Raw genomic sequence first — 13,932 nt, 5'->3', positions numbered from 1 at the left:
TAACTGTGTAGGGCCTATCTGTTATCTAGAAGTTGTCTGTTTCTGAACAGGGAAAGATCTAGTGCTGATAATAGTTGGTGGGATCTTTAGTTTTTTTCCGAGAGGAGTAGGCACTTAAGAAAGAAGAAAAAATAAATAAACTTTGTATGCTACATGAACTGGATGTAGCTGTGACAAAGGGAGATACTGTCACCCCAGCTAGCTGGAATTTTGTAAATAATGATATGCCATTGGTGAATATCAAAATGATTTGTGTAAGATGCTTGTGTTACAAATGTATTAGAAATATATGTCGTGTATATCAAACTGATTTGTTCAGATATGTGTTTTGTGGATTATATGAATAAAGATTTTACAGCACTCAACTACCAAGATTTGCCTGCTGTGTGGAGCTTATGGTGTAATTACTGGCTATGGACATTCCTTTATTTTTTCTGTGGTTAAAATGTAACCATAGTGTGCCCTACTGGAAAAGAACAGAAATGTACATGTTCTGTTGTAACTGTTTAAATGTATATATTTTAATAGTCGAGACTGGAATACAGGAGGTTAACTCAGAAAAAATAACAAATTAAATTACTTTATGGCCACAAAATAAAATATGGTATCTTTCAGTTTTCATTGCAGCTACAGACATGGACTCTGTGCTGAGAAGCTTTCTGCATTGTCTTCAGAGTGAACTAATTACTACCTCTGAATGTACAAAGGAATGCAATTGTTTTATGACTTCCAGCATCTGCCAAAGATTTGAGATCTATGTATTTTTACAGGTAAATGCTAAATCCTGCCAGTTTCCAGCAGTGGGAGTTTCACTTGGGATAGAGTCAGATGACAAGAAAAGATGTAATTCTGCAAGCTATCCCAGCAATAATATGTGAGATATTAATTTGAGAACTCTACGAGATAGACAATACATTCTGTATTCTGTGTTGGACCTGACAACAACAGGAACCATTCACCACACATCTGCCTTGCTTTGATGAAGTAAGTTTCTAGGGAATGGAATAATTCTCTTAGATATAGTCAGGAATATAGCAAAGCATTTATCTGAGACTGTCCTGATAAGGAGTTGGCTGGTGGCAGTGATAACTACCTTATAGTCTGGGCAAAAAGGGGGCATAGCTAGTAAACCTGTGCCAGCCTTTCCAAGTGTGTGTATGTGTGTGTGTGTGTGTGTGTGTGTGTGTGTGTGTGTGTGTGCGTGTGTGCATGTGTGTGTCACTACATGGGCAAGGTGCTGGAGGTCTTGGCTTGGCCACTCAGCTGAGATCTCAACTCTATAGCTGTGCCAGTGGGGAGTTTTACTGAGGATCTGGAGAAAGAGGGAAAAACAACCCCTGATTGAGTGTGGTCTCTGTGTGTTCTTTAGAGAAATTGCATTTGATGCAGAGAGCTGCATCTGGAAATACTGTGTGTGTACCTGTCATCAACCCAGTGTACATCCCCCACTGTTGCCAATGGTGAGAACTGAGGCTCCTTGTGTACTGGTCCAGTGGTAGATCATCACAGTAGCAATGGACATTACAATGATATCAAGTAGTGAATAGCTGCACGTTAAAGGTTAGGACTGGTGAGGCTAGCAGCCATCTGATTATGGATGAGCTAGTAAGATGGTTTTCAAATGTTCTACAAAGGAGGATAATGGTGTTTGTGCTCAGCTTGCTTAGTAATATGCTACTGTTTTGCTACCTTACAGTTACAGTACTAGCATTATAAATAAATGTTTACATTTTATGTAATACCTTATAGAGGTGTACAGCAGAATATAACTACTTGCTTATATTTGTTAATCAACAAAGTCCAGCTGGGCGGTTCAATACTCAGTAGGGTCCCAGGGAGAAAACTCAGATGTAATAAGCAACAGTATGAAAACAGTAAACACATTGCCAGTGTGTTATAATCAACCAATGAACATGTTCACAGCATAATCCTAAAATCAGTAACACAAGAAATTAAAATATACACTTATGTGTGTGTCACATAAAGTACATTTTCTAAAGAAATTATTAATACAAATTAGTAGCCAGTGTAAAGGACTCTTTATGAGAGATTAGTTTAATTTATATATTTTTACGGAATTAACTAAATATCAATGGTCCCAAAGTTCAAATTATTTCTGGGTAACAGCATATCCCCTTCACCATTTCTGTCACTAGGTCTATCACATTAAAATGAGAAGTACTTGCAACTCCAAGGGGTGAGTGATGAGTATTAGGTTATAAAAAAGTTTTAGAACAGTTAGTGATTAGTGCTGGTGTGAGTGTAATGTTCAGAGTGTAAGACACATTGGCCCTTATACAAATAGGGCAGGGAAAGTGCTACAGCTGAGAAAGAGAATAATAGATAACTAAAGATTATTGTGCAGCTGAAGGCATAAACAATTGCAAAATGTACTTATTATAGGTATGTGCAGATTGCTAAACTACGGTCAATAGACTTAATTAAATACATAGTTATTAAAAACTCACTTTAATGAATAAATCCAATAAAACATGTCTCACAAATGCATTTATTGTACAGCCTTGAGACTTCCCACTCTAACAGGGGTATACAGAAAAAGTTAATGGGCTGCATTAAGTGAAAAAGTGCAAGTGGTAGCCATTTTCAGAGATACATGCAACATAGTCGCTGTAACAACACAAAGAAGCACTGTTTGCATATCATGCAAATAGCTGCATAATGGCAAGTAAATAACCATCAGCATTCTAAGGAGGACTACAACATATCTGAATGATGACAATAGGCGTGGAGGCATGATTCATAAACATATATTAATTGTGTAATGAACAATGATGAACACCTTTTTTGAATACCAGTATTTCTCTGTGAACGAGGTAATCATTTGTGCAAAATGATGCTTGGATTAGCTTCAAAGTTTTTTTTTTCAAAAAACTTTTTTATTGAATTTTTAAACAAGACAGAATTATAACATCAACAACAAGATAAGAATACATATTAAAAATGGAACATTAGGAGATATTTATGAAAATACACTTTTGTAAAATAAATGTTTTGTCTCAATGCAGTTTGAGAATATACACTTAACTATTTACATCATATACAAATGTTAACCAAAGAATATATCAAGGTAAGTATGGATTTAAAATAAAAGGAAGTATAAGAGTATAAATGAGACTGAGGTCTACAAATCCCTAAAAAGAGGTGACCTTCTATATGCTATTAATAATATGTAACACCTTTTCTATAGCTTTGCTAATAAATGACAACTTCTTGGGACTTTGCACTATCATTTTCTGCGCACTGATGTATGTATGGGCCAAAATTTTAAAATTATTCCAATTCAATTTGGTACGATCCAGCCAATTTTGGGTAATATATAATTTCATAAGTGAACATATATATATTAACACATGCATGTCTAATTTGGAGAGATAAATATTTGGTAGGTGTAGTAGTGCAGTCTCCCAAGATAAGGTGGATTTATGATATCCCATTTTCTGTAAACGAACTTTTAGTGAGGTCCAAAGTTTGTGTGAATGATGACAAGACCAAAAATGTGTAAAAGATCTGCGTTGGGATGTGAACAACAAGAACATGAGGCGATTTATTAGAATCAAATTTGTTAAGTTTAGAAGGAGTGAAATATGCGTTATTGTTAATCATTAGTTGAGTGTAAAAGAGTTTTTGAAGGGTGAGTATTCCAATGTATTTTGATAGCTGAGAGTTTCTGATTTATAGATATGTGAGAGTTATGTTTATCCCAATAAGTAGAGAAGAGACACACTTCACTATGAATTATTTGATTTATGAGATTATAAGATTTAGATAACATTTTCTCTGGGAGTATGAGGACTTTTAAAAACACTTTATAGTTGTTAATATCGGTGCTATCTACATTGATGTGTAAAATTTAGCATTAATAACATCTCTCAATTGACGTAAAGATGGTTAGATAATTAATATTAACTTTGAGAATTTTGAATATTAGAGATAGTTTCATTTTGTGTTGCATCAGATCCCAAACTGTAAGATCTTTAATCAAAGGAAAATCTGAAAGATTAAAAGAAATATTGTCTAAGTTAACATTAGGATTTAAATGAAGAGGTTGCATTAATTGAAATATATTTTCTAGATTTACAAGTTTTACCAATTCTTGAAAAGCAATAATTTTTGTTTTAAAGAGTTAGGAATTTTTAATTTGTTCATAACACCTAATGAAAGGAAAGGAAGAACTAATGGATTAATGTTTTTAGTTACAATATGTTGAAACCATAATTCTGTCCAAATAGAATTTTGATTAAACTTCTCAGTCTTTATATTTAAAATAGATAATAATTTATTTGCCGAGATAATCAAATAGTAAAGGTGAAAATTGGGAAGACCAAGTCCACCCCTATTTTTAGGTAAGATTAGCTTAATGTAAGAAATTCTTACTGATTTAGGAAACCACAAGAAATTAGCCAAAGTTTTATTGATTTTTGAGAAAAAGATTTTGGAATCATCTGATCCACTGCATTGAATTGAAATAACAATCTGGGAAGAATATTCATTTTATTATAGCTGCTTTTGATAAAAGTGATAAATTTAGCAATTTCCATCTGTTCAAGTCAAGTATAATCAATGACCATACTTTAGCCAAATTATTTTGAAATGTGGAGAGACCATTATGATTTATATGAATCCCTAAATATTTGAAATTCTGAACTATCCGAAAAGTGGAGTCAGGAAACATATATGACTTGTGAGCAACTGGATTTATGGGAAGAATATGTGTTTTTTGAATATTAATCTGATACCCAGAGACCTCTGAGAATTTTTCAATGGAGCAAATTAGTTTGGAAAGATCTGAGCAGGGTGTTTGAAAATATAATATAAGATCGTCTGCAAAAGTGGACAAACAAACTTTAGTGTTAAGGATTCTAGGAATATTATGGTAGGTATTTTGCTTTATGTATAATAATAGGGGTTCTATATATAAATTAAATAAGAAAGGAGATAATGGGCATCCTTGCTTTGTGCCATTAATGATCTTTATATTTTTGGATATTTTCCTGTTAATATAAAGAAAAGTATAAGAGTTTTTATATAGCATTTTAATAGAGTCTATGTAAGTAGGTGGTATATTGAAACAAGACATAATATGAAACAAAAAGTCCCAGTTAACCCTATCAAAAGCCTTAGCGAAGGCCAAGAATTAATGCATACATAGGATTTGAGTCATTTTTGGTAAAGTGAATAAGAGCATCAATTGTCAAGGTATTGTCCCACGAATGTCTATGTGACATAAAGCCCGCTTGTTCCAGAGAAATTAAAGATGGTAAAACACTTTTGAGTCTAGAAGCAAGTATAGAAGCTAAGATTTTAATATCAATGTTAATCAGGGAAATAGGCCTATAATTATTAGGATCAGTTTTTTCTTTGTCTCTTTTCAAAATTAATATGGTTTTTGAGGTATTCCAATACAAATCAGATATACCATGAATCATTATATAATTAAAAATTTCTAAGAGAAGGGGTGAAATCTCTGATGAGAAAGTTTTAAAAATCGATGTGAAGCCATCTGGTCCCGGTGATTTACTAGTCTTAAGTCTACTAATAGCTTCCGATATTTCTCTAATAGTCAATGGGGCAGAAAGTGTGTTTTTTGTCGATCATTTAATCTAGGAAATTTAATAGAAGACGCGAAATTCACTATGTGTTGTTTACTCCTAAGATTATTTTCCTTTGAGTATATCTCTGAGAACAATGATGTAAAAAGCTGCAAAATTTCCTGATCAGTGTTGTATTTCTTGTTATTATATTTTAATGACGAAATTCTAGGAAGAGATTGATTACCTTTTATTATTCTGGCTAACACTTTAGAAGGAACCTGTGCCCATTCAGAGTATGTAGCTAATAACCTTTGCTCTGAAATGGTAAGGTTATGTTGATGCAGAAGCAATAATTCTTTTTGGGAACTCAATAATATTTCATATGTTGAGGAATCGGGACTTATTCTGTACTGATTTTCCAAATTTTGATTTTTGATTTTAATTGTAATTCTTTATTTCTATATTGTTTTTAAAATATGATGCTTTGTTAATTAATATACCTCTAAGAGTTGCCTTACATGCGGCCCATTGTATATCTAAAGGGATATCTGATGTGTCTAAATTAATATGTGTTTCTTTTATTGTTTCAGTTATTGATTTATGTATATTTTCATTTGAAAGCAAATTATTATTCAATGTCCAACTATTATATGAGCATAATTTTGGTGAATGTGAGGCCAAACTTATTCCAAGAGATATTCTAGAGTGGTCAGAAAAAAATCTAGGTTCAAGAGAGTAATTTATCTTCCTATGAGTAAAATCATTTGAAATAAGAAAAAAATCTAATCTTGACCAAGATTTATAGCATTTTGAATAATATGTGAAAAAGTCTTTTTTATCATACTGTGTTATAAGAGAAATAGGGTCTATAAGGTTTAAATCTATTATAATTTCTTCCAAGGCAATGGATGCTTGAAAATTGTACGAGGAAGATCTACTAGTACGATCAGTGTCAGGATTAATAATAGCATTCCAGTCCCCTCCCAGAACTAAATAATAATCCTTGAAAGAGGATAAAATATTATATATTTGTATAAAAAAGATATGCCCCGGGATTCATGAACCTTGCGCCAGGCGCCCGCATAGCGTTGGCGTTATAACGCCAAATATGGCTGCTGAGCGATTCAGGTATGAATGAATTCCACGTGCACTACCGGCGTGCGCCGGACCGTCTCCGCCCCCGGCGTAGGTATGCAAAACACACTGTGTGCGGTATTGCACCATGCAAATGAGGGCAATAGCGATCCACGAAGTGGCGCGAAGCGTAAGCGTAAGAACGGCAATGTAAACCAAAAAGCGGTTTACATTTACCCAAACATGCGGGAGCAGTAACGGAAGGCTGTCAAAGTCTGGTATCATATAGGTGCAATATGCCAATGTGGAAAGGCACCGAGAATGTCCATAGAAAATATGCACAAAATGTAAAAATGACATAAATGGCACGTCGTAGAAAGAACAGCAGACCCGGGATGTGTGCACAGAAGTTGTAAAGCAATGAAATAATATGATAATGTCGAAAAGAGCATTAGAACACAAATCAGCTGCACAGCCACCACACACCATAGTATGTATGTAAAGCTGCAACCCCAGCGCAATGGTTGTCAAGGAGTGGAGGCGGTGTCGGCGCCGTAACCAGGTATTAGTAGTCAATTCCATGCAAATGAGGCAGATAATAGTGAATCAAAAGCGGCCAGCGTAAGGATGGAGCAAGCGGCGTAGCGGTACTACACCGGTGGCCTACACCAGATACATGTCAACCACACAGGGGTGTGCCACCGTAGGAGGAAGGGTATTGGAGGACAGCAAATCTGGGCTGTACAATGCAGATCACAAGATCATGACCGGCGTGTTAGGAAATAGATCGCTGACAGTACAGAATCGCGTACAAATGCATGTGCACGAGGATGACTACGTTCCCGAAACCAGTCATGTGCCGGCCTCACCGTCAACAACCAGGGATATAGGAAGGTAATGCGGAGAATACGAGGAAATGCGGAAGCAGTGTAAATGTATCCGTAACGAGCAATTAACACCAATCAATGCAGGAAGGGCAAGCGCCGTCAGCTGATAAGTCTGCATGCAGACTCCTGCAGAACGGGAAAGGGGAGGCATTTGAGAGCAAAGATAATAGGGGATGTAGTAGAAATGCAAAGATCAAAGAACTGAAATAGCACAGCCAAGTACAGAGGTAGCATAACTGCGGCTGCAGATAAAATGCATCATATGCCATGTGCCTGCAGGATGCAGTAATGTAAGATGCCAGGCGAAGGCAATGCAGGCAACTGTAATGTAACACTACAGGCAGTACCGTTGCAGCTGCAAGCGTAAAACCACGGAAATAATCCATGGATAGGGCGCTGACACACCCAATGACCTCACGGGTATACAGCACAACAGTAATAAATGTGAATCGCACAACACACAGCGCGACTTCCCAAGCGCCGCACCGTAGGGTGTAAACAGGCGGGGAACTTTTAACATGTATATGCTGGGTGCCGCCGTGGCCGTGATGCATAGGTATGTGGCAGAGACAGGCGGAGTTGCGGAGGGTGGTGCCGACAACAACCGTAGGCCTCACAGGAGAAGGAGAGTGTTCAGACCAAGGGTGACCTACCAGGGGCTGCGAGACCTGGAGATAGTAGGCGCTACAGGGTGGACAGGGACACGTTACAGCAAATAGTGGAGCTGTGCGGCCGCCTGAGAACAAGAGACAACAGAGGAGCCCATCCCAGTGGACACAAAGGTATGTGTGAGCTTGCGAATACTGGCTACAGGTACCTTTCAAAGGCCACCGGGGACATAATGGGCATCTCACAGGCATCAGCATCCAGGGTACTACACCAGTTCCTGGATGCCATGTTACCACATGCCCATGAGCACATAAAGTTCCCCACATCTCAGGAGGAGTTGGCTAGCAATATGCGCCGCTTCCACCGTGTGGCACAATACTCGGAGGTCCTGGGTGCGATAGACTATGCGCACAAAGAAATCAAGAGACCAGCTGGGGAGCAGGGTAGAGGGAAGATAAACCGCAAGGGAAACCCCTCCATCAATTGCCAGGTGGTGTGCAATGCGCGGGGCATTATCATGGATGTGTGTGCGGCAGCCCTGGAAGCTACCACGACTCCCATATCTGGCATGCCTCACAGCTGTACCAGGTATTCGCCAGTGGGGACATCACACAAGGTCACCTTGTGGGAGATGCTGGCTACGCACTGGAGACGTGGTTGATGACACCCATCAGAAATGCACACACACACATGCAAGAGCGCCATAATGAGGCACACGCACAAGCGAGAATAATCATAGGCGTGTGTTGGGGATGTTGAAATCACGGTTCGGTGCTTGGATACATCCGGTGGAGCCTTGCAGTACTCTCCAGGCACAAGTGCCCACATATTCATAGTATGTTGTATGCTACACAATATGATTCTGCGGAAACAGCTGCTGCAGGGACATAATGCGGAGGGCCACCAAGTCCGCCACAACTGCCAGGGCAAGCACAGGCACAGGGCGTGCGGCGCCACGGACACCCTGAGCCAGCCCCAGTAGGTAGACAGAGGCGTACCCAATATGCCTACGCCCTGGCAAAGAGGAGCGCATAGCACATACTCTGACAGTGTAGGCCCCATGGACTGACACCTCCTGACCTGCACACACAGTAAAATGGGCGCCACACAAACATGTCCGCCCGTAATGTGTACCGTATGTGCGGACGTATGTGTGACTCCAACAAAGGCACCGGCCAAACACTGCACACCCAATAGCCAGCAGAGCATGGAGCGCCAACACGTCAGCGCCGCCCGGTTCAACAGCACCGGCGTAGCCATATGCTGCCACTATCGCCGCAAGTCGACCACACATATGCGCATGTGCATACACAGATCACGGAAATACATATCAGTACACATGTAGAAATATATGCGCAAACACAGATAGAAAGTACAACAGGGTAATATGGAACCCAGGGATGCAAGTTCACAGATAAGTAAGGCGCGAAATCACCACATATTAAACATAGTGACCGACAACCCGATTATCCTGGAGGGTGGGCAGGGCAGGTAACGCCAGCCATGGAAATGTTAACCTGCATCAATACATATCAGCGTGTCGGGATGGTCACCAGTCCACGGTACAGTAGGGGGATATGTGTAGGGTCACCACCTGTCCCACGTTGTGAGGGGCAGTCCACCTTTGGGCAGTTGTGTCCTGCAAAAACATTGACAAAATGGCAAATGTCCTGAGATTGTAGGACAAAACCATTTCCCATAATTACTTTATTAGTTGCACAAAACAGTTATATTGTAGAAGAAACATCTAAATATGATAATAAACAGAATAAGCAACTGTAATGCTACATCGTCGTATTCCGTCAAAAAGTGAATCGCTGTCCTTTGTACTGGCCGTGGGTGTGTGTTGGCATGCAAAATCAGGCGTTTCTACTAAAATTTCCCACATTGGCCATTTGAAAAGGTGGCAACCCTACATATGTCGTGTCATATCCATAGGACATGAGTGCGGAGATACACGCCGCCACCGGCGATCTGACCAACGTAGGTATTGTGTTCAACCGTCGGTCGCGGCGGAAAGCATACCAGTGAAGTGTACGACATTATGAGGAACGTACCTCATTAGGGGTGTAAAACAGTTCATGTTCCTCGCAGTACCTACAAGTTCCACATTGAAAATGTCTCTCAAACATCCATTGTTAGGAATGTATATAAATGACATCCTGGTAAATAGAATGTACTCATAGTAAGTCAGTAAAGGTTCTTCACTGTAAGTAAATCAGCATATCATAATCAACCTATGACCTACTTAGCTGAAGTTGTCACTATGCCATTACTATGTGTTCCACATTATGCCCATGTGTTTCACATTACTACTGTGTGTGTTCCCCACTCCGGAAATAGAAGGTTGACAGCCATGGCGGCAATATGTGTATGTGTGAGGTGAGGTTGTCGTGTGTTCCGCTGTGTGTGTGTAATGTGTGTGCCAGTGTAAACTGTGTATGAAGGTGACATGTCACAGGCGGAGTGTAATAACAGGCGTAGGCATACAGTACAGGAACCATAGGTATGTACAGCAGTACCCACAAAGTAGTACTGGCATCTCCTCAGTGGCTATGCCGTGGCGGCGTAAAATGATGCAAAGCGCCAAATGTCCCAAAGTGTACCACAGGGCCATAGCAAACCCGGAGATGCAAAGGGCGCATGTACAAACCACGACCGTAGGTATGGCGGCCATAACGTAGACTCCACACGGTCTGTTGGCAGCGTTACACAGCATCAGGCATGTGCGGCGAAATACGAATGTGCCATCCGGCACCGATCGTGAACACTTACGGTCCGGTAAATACGCGGTGTGTTCCACGACCGTGGCGTAAGCAAGCGGCACCGCGAATAGGAGGCTACGGTAGCATACAGTCCGCCCCAAGTATAGGACCAGACTCACCGTAACTATCAGCGACAAAGTGCCAATGGATGGTAGACGCGGACGGACATGCGCAGATATATAACCCGATGTGAAGGCGGAATCGTGCAGGAAGCACACATGCAGGCGATACCGACAGCAGGCGACATCAACAAAACAAACATTCCCGGAACAACAGACAGGTAACCCGCAGCTCCCCAAGCAGGGATGGAGCACACACACAAGCATATCTGGTATGTGTAAATGCAAGACTCACACGCCGTACCCGTCACCCACATCCGCAGATATACCCCATTGCACATATCAAAGGGATAACAGCTAAAACCGTAGCAAACACATACAGGCAGTGAATGACAGCGGCATACCCACAACAAGCTCATGGGGAACACTAGCAGCGGCTGATGCATCCATGCATTCGCTATGTACAGGAAAATAACAGCCATGTAACACATTTGAATGCACAGCGCCATCGACAGCCGCCGCCAGGACACGGGGACCCACATGTCGAACACAATACCATACCCAACACACACAATCCACGGCTAACACCACAGCGAAATGTACCCGACACCACACATAGCGGATGCAGTCACACAAACATGATACAATACATACCATCCTCACTAAGGTATTGCAAATAACCAGCGGCCACACGAGGAAAGAACCATGGCCTAGTGCCGGCGTAGCGAGCGAAAGGAAGGGGATCACCGCTGATATGCGCATAAGTACACACCGAGGAACAGCTATTGGCCTGATTAACCCACATGGATCAGGCGGACGAATATAAGGAAGACTCCTGGATATCCAAACCGTATGTTCATACCGAACCCATACGAACTTCGAGAAACAGAATCAAGGGAATTGAGTCGAGCGCAGAACAAAAGGCGGAAAGGTATGTCGAACCCACGAATTGTACTGGTGTGTAGCATACGATCGTATGGCGAATCTGTACAGTATGTGAGCGGTGTGTGTAGGTAAAGATACCTGTCCATCAGGCAGAGAGAGGCGAAGGTTGGATATGTAATGCTAAAAGCGCAGCATACCAACAACTGTGGACAGCGTGTGCACAGCAGTGGGACAACATGTAAACACCGGGATAACCCCAGGGCGGCTTGCCACCCTTTCAAAAGGCCAAAGTGGGAAACCGTCGGGACACACTTCAGATGTTACAGGTGGACACATACCCATGGTCAGTACAAAGGTTAGAACTCTACTCTTTTGCATAAAGAAAGGTGTATTCTTGTAGCAGTTCAGTTGCTTATTGTGTGTCTTGTAACAGTTAGGAATGTACATACATAAATAAGTATGTTATGCAACTCTTACATAAGAATGGGATATAGTGATGTCCCACAATCTCAGGACATTTGCCATTAGTGATAAAGTTTGTCAGGACACAACTGCCCAAGGAGGGACTGTCCCTTGCAAAGTGGCACAGGTGATAACCCTACCCCAGGTCTGCCATAGGGGTTGCAAACACAGAACAATGCCACCACCGCGCCGATGCTGGCAGTGGATATCCAACACTGAAGTGCCACAGCAGGGGATAGGACATTTATGTATAGTGTCACAGCACACATGTGCATGGGCATATACCGTCGATGTCATACGGAATGTGCGCCTGGCGTGCACCTATCCACGCAGTAGGGCGACTATGTCAAGTATGTGTAATGCAAAGCTGGCATGATGGATATGTTCAGAGATCATAGACAGTATCACAGGCATAGCATGCATGATGGAGCGATGGGCTAATGTTATATACATACACAAGATATGTATGGCCTGCACATATGGGACAATGTAGTAGCAGAATAGGTACCGAAATGGAGGTACCAGCAAGTGACCATGTCCAAGCGTTCCATAGCAGGTGCAATGTGTGCCACAATGTTGGCCAGCACTGCCGTGTGTAAACACATGTGCAATGTACACAGTACTGATACCCCCATGGTAGTGTCCACTGAGCGGCAGAACTGGATGTCAACTGTCATGTCTATACAGTGCGTCCGCTGTGGTGGTACCATGGGTCTGTGTCACCCTACCAGCAAGGCAGCTATGACACGACTAGTGACACAGTGTGCCCCTGTGGGATGTGCACAGGACCTATGTCCCACAGCATGGTGTGTGTCCAGTCTGTGGATGTCACACAGGCGCCGGGCTGAGCAATGTGGCATGTGTGCACACATGCAGGACTGCTCCTCCCCTGCCCACAGCAAGCGCCATGTAGGAGTACTACATGCATCAGTACTGTGGAGAACATGGGCCATGGCAGAGTACATTACACCCCTGTGTTAGTGGCATCTAGGTGAGCACAGATGTGTTACATGACTGTCATTTGCATATGTAAACTGTCTGAGCTGGGTAGAGAGCACAGCATGACTATACTGACACATGTAACGTTGTATCCATTGTGTAAGGTACACCACACATGTGTTATTGTAACATGGCCTGCGTGTACATGTGTGTATGGCACAGGTACAAGGGCACCCAAGGTATCAGCTACACATACGGTCCAGAAATGTGTAGTCCTGCACATGTGTACCCACACTATGGTGTAATATGGCAACCACAGCACCATGTGGGCCATGTGTGTGTACATCAACCATGTACAGCGTGATATGCCTGTATAGGGACAGTATCCATGTGATACACACCGCATGACTGTCAGTATGCAAAGGTGATGTGTATGCACTATGTGTGATGTAACTGATGCAATGATATCTACATGATATATCTGCCACACTGACACCTGTATGGGTGTCAGCAACATAGTAGGATGAGCTAGAATGCTGCCAGGTGTGTAGAAGTGGTATGTGTAGGCGTGTACAGTACTGTGTGACAGTAGGTAGTGTGCGTATGCAAATACTGAGCGGGAGGGGCCACATGTCTGAGGCGTGCAATGCCACCGTCCCTGACATGTTGTAGTTAGCATGACATGCCTGCACCACTGTGT

This window comes from Protopterus annectens, chromosome 13.part0 (genome assembly GCF_019279795.1).
Source record: "Protopterus annectens isolate FY-2018-M chromosome 13.part0, PAN1.0, whole genome shotgun sequence".
Classification (NCBI taxonomy): domain Eukaryota; kingdom Metazoa; phylum Chordata; order Ceratodontiformes; family Protopteridae; genus Protopterus; species Protopterus annectens.
The sequence above is the reverse complement of the archived record's forward strand: the minus strand, read 5'-3'. Positions refer to the sequence as shown.